Source organism: Odontesthes bonariensis, chromosome 7 (assembly GCF_027942865.1).
Source record: "Odontesthes bonariensis isolate fOdoBon6 chromosome 7, fOdoBon6.hap1, whole genome shotgun sequence".
Lineage (NCBI taxonomy): Eukaryota > Metazoa > Chordata > Actinopteri > Atheriniformes > Atherinopsidae > Odontesthes > Odontesthes bonariensis.
This window is the reverse complement of record NC_134512.1, coordinates 37,292,409-37,301,191: the sequence shown is the minus strand read 5'-3', so window position 1 is coordinate 37,301,191 and position 8,783 is coordinate 37,292,409.

Below are 8,783 nucleotides of genomic sequence, written 5' to 3'. Positions count from 1 at the left end.
CAGAGGCTATAGTCCTCGCTGCAGCTGGCCCCGGTTCGAGTCCCGCATCGGACGGCCCTGTGCTGCGTGTTGTTCCCCCTCTCTCTGCCCCCTGCTTCCTGTCTCTCTGAACTTTCCATTAAAGGCACAAAAGCCCCAAAATATTATATAAAAAGAAAAAAACTGCATTAATGCACGATAAAATATTTATCGCCGTTGAATTACTAACGAGTTAACGCGATAATAACGAGTTAACTCGCCCAGCCCTAATATATATATATATATATATATATGTCCCAGATGCTCCGAACTGAGGAATGTGTTATTCTGCAGATGTTTATGTTTCACCATTGTTCATCTCCTATCTGCACACTGAACCTGACGCCTTTCCGAATCTCTCTGAGCCTCCCAGTAAGTCAGACGAGTCAAATTAACCATCAGACACTACAGTTCTATCTACTTTAAATGTAAATGTACTTTATTTATACAGCCCTTTACAGACAATCCTTACGATGTACCAAAGTGCTTTACAGCAGGTAATAAATAAAGAGAAGAAGAAGTAAAACCAAATAAAAAAATAAAAACAATAAAAGAACAGTGAAAGCAATAAAATACAACAAAATAGAATAAGATAAAATAAGATAAAAGTTTCATCGTACTACTGGGTATTAAAAGCAATCCTAAATAAGTATGTTTTTTGCCTAGATTTGAAGTTTAACAATAACAACTAACAATAGTTAGTGTTGGGTTGATGTTATAAAGTGACAGATGAGGAATTCAGGTCTCCTGAATCAGGAATGTGAGATATTTGCTCACATTTCCTCCAGCTCTGCCAGGGAGAGGTCCTCCTATAACCTGCCACAGGTGCACACATCCCTGATGTGTCTCAGAGTAAAGCTGCTAGTTCTCCTCATGTCAGCGCGTCACATCCTGACCTCCATGTTTGTTTTACTCCATTTAAGCTGGAGCTAACAGGGCGTTGGTCCCAGCACTGAAGGCTTCGGCAGTCTGAGCGCTTTCTGGGCTGCAAAGTGGCCGTCTGGCCCTGGAAATGGAAGTCAAGTGAGATGTTGGTTCACGAACGTCTGAAACTGTCACAGACGGCGTTGTGATGCTCGTCAAACCTTTAGATCATCAGAGATGAATCGTGCGAGATCATGCTGAGACGGGGCATCTTAATTCCTCCTTAAAAAGACGAGAGACGTTTTGTCATATGGTGAAAACTATTCTGCTTTTCAAGTGTGGAGATGAGGTCATCAGGTGGCTCCTCCTGTCTCTAAACTGTCTTTAAAGCAAAGAACTGCATTAAAACCTTTAAAGTCGGCCTCTGGGGAGGATGAGGATGGTTTTAAATAAGAAGAGGGCGTCACTTAAGAAGAAAACACTTCAAAATGGAGGCGATTAAACTTCAAAATGCTCCCCCGCTGAGTTGTCTGGTGTGACTAAAGGTCGTCTGCTTCATTCTGCAGCGAGGACAGAAAAGGAGTTTATTTACGCTCCTGTCAGTCTCCATGTTGGAGAAGCTCAGACAGACGGGTGTAGTTACCAGGTGTAGTTAGCAGGTGTAGTTACCCGGTGTAGTTACCAGGTGTAGTTACCAGGTGTAGTTATCTGGTGTAGTTAGCAGGTGTAGTTACCCGGTGTAGTTACCCGGTGTAGTTACCTGGTGTAGTTACCGGGTGTAGTTACCCGGTGTAGTTACCAGGTGTAGTTACCCGGTGTAGTTACCCGGTGTAGTTACCAGGTGTAGTTACCTGGTGTAGTTACCAGGTGTAGTTACCAGGTGTAGTTACCCGGTGTAGTTACCAGGTGTAGTTACCCGGTGTAGTTACCCGGTGTAGTTACCAGGTGTAGTTACCCGGTGTAGTTACCAGGTGTAGTTACCCGGTGTAGTTACCGGGTGTAGTTACCGGGTGTAGTTACCCGGTGTAGTTACCGGGTGTAGTTACCAGGTGTAGTTACCAGGTGTAGTTACCTGGTGTAGTTACCGGGTGTAGTTACCGGGTGTAGTTACCTGGTGTAGTTACCGGGTGTAGTTACCCGGTGTAGTTACCGGGTGTAGTTACCGGGTGTAGTTACCCGGTGTAGTTACCCGGTGTAGTTACCAGGTGTAGTTACCCGGTGTAGTTACCCGGTGTAGTTACCCGGTGTAGTTACCCGGTGTAGTTACCAGGTGTAGTTACCTGGTGTAGTTACCTGGTGTAGTTACCCGGTGTAGTTAGCAGGTGTAGTTACCCGGTGTAGTTACCTGGTGTAGTTACCTGGTTTAGTTACCCGGTGTAGTTACCGGGTGTAGTTACCCGGTGTAGTTACCTGGTGTAGTTACCTGGTGTAGTTACCTGGTTTAGTTACCCGGTGTAGTTACCGGGTGTAGTTACCCGGTGTAGTTACCAGGTGTAGTTACCCGGTGTAGTTACCAGGTGTAGTTACCCGGTGTAGTTACCCGGTGTAGTTACCTGGTGTAGTTACCAGGTGTAGTTACCTGGTGTAGTTACCGGGTGTAGTTACCCGGTGTAGTTACCGGGTGTAGTTACCGGGTGTAGTTACCCGGTGTAGTTACCCGGTGTAGTTACCAGGTGTAGTTACCCGGTGTAGTTACCAGGTGTAGTTACCCGGTGTAGTTACCCGGTGTAGTTACCAGGTGTAGTTACCTGGTGTAGTTACCGGGTGTAGTTACCAGGTGTAGTTACCTGGTGTAGTTACCCGGTGTAGTTACCCGGTGTAGTTACCCGGTGTAGTTACCAGGTGTAGTTACCTGGTGTAGTTACCAGGTGTAGTTACCCGGTGTAGTTACCGGGTGTAGTTACCGGGTGTAGTTACCCGGTGTAGTTACCCGGTGTAGTTACCAGGTGTAGTTACCCGGTGTAGTTACCAGGTGTAGTTACCCGGTGTAGTTACCCGGTGTAGTTACCAGGTGTAGTTACCCGGTGTAGTTACCGGGTGTAGTTACCAGGTGTAGTTACCTGGTGTAGTTACCCGGTGTAGTTACCCGGTGTAGTTACCCGGTGTAGTTACCAGGTGTAGTTACCCGGTGTAGTTACCCGGTGTAGTTACCTGGTGTAGTTACCAGGTGTAGTTACCCGGTGTAGTTACCGGGTGTAGTTACCCGGTGTAGTTACCGGGTGTAGTTACCCGGTGTAGTTACCCGGTGTAGTTACCCGGTGTAGTTACCAGGTGTAGTTACCCGGTGTAGTTACCAGGTGTAGTTACCCGGTGTAGTTACCCGGTGTAGTTACCAGGTGTAGTTACCTGGTGTAGTTACCGGGTGTAGTTACCAGGTGTAGTTACCTGGTGTAGTTACCCGGTGTAGTTACCCGGTGTAGTTACCGGGTGTAGTTACCAGGTGTAGTTACCTGGTGTAGTTACCTGGTGTAGTTACCTGGTGTAGTTACCTGTTCTGCTGCTGGGAAACAGCCGGAGGGATTAGAGACAGAAAACTGTTTTATTTACAGTTAGATTCACCACAAAGCTCAGAAAAACACAGTGAACCAGTTAAAGGGCTGAGGGTGGCAGAGATTTGACCAAGTCACACATGTGCAAGTCTCAAGTCTTAGCTTTCAAGTCCCAAGTAATTTTTTCTTGGTCAAGTCAAAGTCAAGTCACCTTATTATTGCAATTTTACCTGCAGAATCTGATCTTAATAAAGTGAAAACACAAAGATATAAGTAACTGTCAGTAAACATCATTGGCCAATGTGTCCAACCTGTCCACCCCGTATCATATCAAGCTAACGTTAGCTAACTACCGACTAGGCTAACAGGATAATTTTAGCTCATTTGAAAAGCACTTACTGGTCAGAATGGATCTTCAAATGACGAACAAAGTTGGAAGTTGTCGTCTGGCTGTCTGAGATGTTGATGCCGCATGTCTTGTACTGTGCTGTTCGTCTGTTGCCGTCAAAATGGTGATTACGGAAGCCCCTCCCACTGACATGTTGATGCAAGGAAGAGAGGAAGGATGGCCTGCAGCAAAGGGCCACAGCCTGGGACTTGGGCCTGGGACTTGGACCCGGGACTGGGGCCTGGGACTTGGACCCGGGACTTGGACTTGGGACTTGGACCCGGGACTTGGACCCGGGACTTGGACTTGGGACTTGGACCCGGGACTTGGACCCGGTACTTGGACTTGGGACTTGGACCCGGGACTTGGACCCGGGACAGCTGCTCACATTCAGAAGCCGTCTTAAAGCTGCTTCGGGGGACATTTGAGGGAAGGTGTCTGTGAGGAGGTCAGCACATGTCGGAGCTTCCTGTTTGTGTTGGTGCAGCAGCACCACCTGCTGTCCAAACCAACCAACTGCATCTGTGCTGAAGCCACATCTCAGAGTTCCTTCAGGCTCACTCCTGTGTGAGGCTTCTTGCTGCTGTCTGACACTCGTTTTCCTGAATCTGCAGCTCACTGACGGACAAAATGTCCACGTCCACGTGTTCCCTGTCACACTCCTGACTCCTCCCACCCTGTTCCCCGTCTGTTTGCCCCCCCTGATACAAAAGTGAAAGGAAAATGATCATTATTGTACATCTGCTCACGGTGGACATGCAGTCTGTCATATCCTCTCTATATGAGGCCTAGTTTGTGTTCACAGCAGATTTTTTCTTACCTTTTTCACAGTGTGACACCATGTGCATCCCTTCTCTGTGCTACACAGTGTATTTTTAAACATCAAATGTTTTATTTTGCACATTCTTCAGATGATCTTTCATTCCTTTTTGTCTTTATAAAAGTTAAGCAGAGAAACAAATGGTGGCAGTTCTGTCTCCCAGAATCTGTGTCTCCTCCGACCTTAATGAAGAAAGATAAAACTCCCCATATTCACTCAAGTAATGAAAGATGATCTGACATACCTGTAAATAAAATACTTGCTGTATGAACTCACACTTTGTGTGATAGAGAAGAGATTTTTTTATCTTTTAAAGCCAGAAAAATCTGCCACAATTTGTAAGATTAAATATTTTTAAAGATGTCATAAGATTTAATTTCTCCAAGCTCTAGTCTTCATGACTAAATAGATTAAGTCACCGGAATAGTTTGAAGGATTCGGTTCAATTGGGCGGAAAATACCGAATATATTGGATCATACCGGTTCATACCGGATCATACTGGATCATACCAGATCATACTGGATCATACCGGTTCATACTGGATCATACTGGATCATACCGGATCATACTGGATCATACCGGATCATACTGGATCATACCGGATCATACCGGATCATTCCTGATCATACTGGATCATACTGGATCATACCGGATCATACCGGATCATACCGGATCATACCGGATCATACTGGATCATACTGGATCATTCCTGATCATACTGGATCATACCGGATCATACTGGATCATTCCTGATCATACCCGATCATTCTGGATCATACTGGATCATACCTGATCATACTGGATCATACCCGATCATTCTGGATCATACTGGATCATACTGGATCATACTGGATCATACTGGATCATACCTGATCATACTGGATCATACCCGATCATACCGGATCATACTGGATCATACCCGATCATACTGAATCATACCGGATCATACCGGATCATACTGGATCATACCGGATCATACCGGATCATACTGGATCATATCGGATCATTCTAGATCATACCGGATCATTCTGCATCATTCTGGATCATACTGGATCATACCCAATCATTCTAGATCATACCGGATCATACTGGATCATACCCAATCATACTGGATCATACTGGATCATACTGGATCATACCGGATCATACTGGATCATACCCAATCATACTGGATCATTCTGGATCATACCGGATCATTCTACATCATACTGGATCGTACCGGATCATACTGGATCGTACCGGATCATACTGGATCATACCTGATCATACTGGATCATTCTGGATCATACCCGATCTTACCGGATCATATCGGATCATTCTAGATTATACCGGATCATACCCGATCATACTGGATCATTCTGGATCAAATTGGATCATTCTAGATCATACCGGATCATACTGGATCATACCCGATCATACTGGATCATTCTGGATCATACTGGATCATAGCGGATCATACCTGATCATACCTGATCATATTGGATCATTCTGGATCATAGCGGATCATACCTGATCATACCTGATCATATTGGATCATACTGGATCACACCCGATCTTACCAGATCATATCGGATCATTCTAGATTATACCGGATCATACTGGATCATTCTAGATTATACCGGATCATACTGGATCATACTGGATCATACCGGATCATACCCGATCATATTGGATCATACCGGATCATACTGGATCATACCGGATCATACCCGATCATATTGGATCATACCGGATCATACTGGATCATACCCGATCATATTGGATCATATTGGATCATACCCGATCATATTGGATCATACCGGATCATACTGGATCATACCCGATCATCAACACCTGTAGAATAGCCTGTTTTTCTTAAGGAACCTTCCTAACTGAATTTAATCAACTGAGCAGTCATGATAATATTCTATCTAATATTATACATTATCTTTAATACGATACACACATATATATATATATATATATATATATATATATACACACACATATATATATATATACACATATATATATATATACACATGTATGAGATCAGAAGAAGCATCTGCAGCTGTTTCTGGAGAAGATTTATTGAACATCTGGAGAGTCAGACCCACATCACAGCTGAGTGTCAGCAGTGCTGAAGCAGTTTTCCTCCATCTGACTTTAACCCCGAGAGGTTTTTTACGAGGTCAAGGAAACAAGACGATGGGAGGCCATTGGGAGACCCACAGTCCCATGCAGGGATCAATAGTGTAGTGTGGCCAGCAGGTGGTGGTAAAGGCACTGTTCCACCTGACTGAGAACCCCGTACTGTTGTTGGAGTGATTGTTCACATGCTCTCTGAGTATTACATCGGCTACCAGAGGATTCCACTATAGGGGACACACTAAAGAGCTTAGACCGGACAGAACTTCATGATTTTCCTGATGGAAAAGATGATAAAATGGATGATTATTGGGTTGATGTGATCGCAGCAGAAGAAGAGACAGCCGTGGAACTGTTGATGGGATTTGAGGCCAATAAATGAAGGAGGTCAGATCTACACGGCCTCTACTCGTCATCTCTTTGTTGCATCTTGAGAACAAAGTTCTGAGGACTTCCACGACCAAAGCTCCAAACAAATGCAGGATGCACGAAGTTGTGATAACAAACACAGAAACAAGTATAAAACAGGTTTATTCTCGGCCTCCCTGGAAACCAGCTGCGTTGGTCGTGTAAGAGAAAACCACGCTGAGGTCCTCAGTGATTATTGGTCCATGTCAGAGAGCGTCGGCCTAAAAGATCATGTGATCAGTCATCTGCACAAGATGTTCAGAACTGATTCACAAATGCTGTTTCCATCCCCTACATCAGAGATACTCATTGTGCGGCTCCTCAAGCTTTAATTGGCGGATCGCACTCGCATAGTAGCTTATAACAATATGGTAACAATAACAATAATTTTTTCAAATAACACACAGCGAATACTGCACAGTATTATTAAAGGATAAGACCGGTTTTTTGACATTGGGCCCTTGATTTCACATTATAACATGATGTTCTACTCACCCCTGCTTGTTGTTGAACATTTGGAGCTGTTCCGAAGATATTCGCGAGGCGTCTGGCTGCTCTCTTGAGATATCCGGCCATGAAACGGTTTCCTATGGGCAAGCTTATACAGGCACAAACTATGCTGTTTATAATTTATTAATTACTCTACACTAGCACTGATAACGTGGAGGTGCGTCGCTTACTTAAAAAAATCCGGGTTACTAATTTTGAATTTTAGCCGAATGAATAAATAGACAGCAGGTCTGTGGGCTGTCTGTGGCAGTAGCACGATGAGGACGTCAGTAACACCCACTTTACGACAAAAAAATCAAAATTACATTAACCCGGATTTTTTTAAGTAAGCGACGCACCTCCACGTTATCAGTGCTAGTGTACAGTAATTAATAAATTATAAACAGCATAGTTTGTGCCTGTATGAGCTTGCCCATAGGAAACCGTTTCATGGCCGAATATCTCAAGAGAGCAGCCAGACGCCTCGCGAATATCTTCGGAACAGCTCCAAATGTTCAACAACAAGCAGGGGTGAGTAGAACATCATGTTATAATGTGAAATCAAGGGCCCAATGTAAAAAAACCGGTCTTATCCTTTAAGTTGGCATTTTTGTAGTATTTAGTATTTTTATTAAGTATTAATTAAGGCTTAATGGTGTTTCCTAAAGGGGGCTCTGTTAAACCTGGCAACGCAGCCCGCTTAAACCACTTCACACTTGACCACAGAGCACGCTAGCTCCTTTAGCCAGCGCGAGATGCAGGCACAATGGATCGGTTTTTAATTAAAAAAGGACAAAATCCAGCACAAAAACCAGCACAAAAACCAGCACAAAAACCATGCTCATCCTGAATGTCTCACTATGATTACAACAACAAACTACAAATACAACATGAAGAAAGTCGAGCACATGCACGCCAGCTTCCACTCATCCCAGTATTAAGGTAAATGTGGTCTGAATTGAAAATGTATTGGCTGTGCTGTTTCTTTTTTTGTGGGATGTTTTATATGTAGAAATGCATATTTGCAAAAGGAGACTTTAGTATGTTGTGGTAAAAGTGGCTCTTCCCTTGATTTTGCTGCCAATGTGGCTCTGGTGAAAACAATAGTGAGCATCACTGCTCTAGTGTCTGGCTGATCAACATTGGAGGGCACAGGGTATAGGCCCCTCCTCCTCTTCA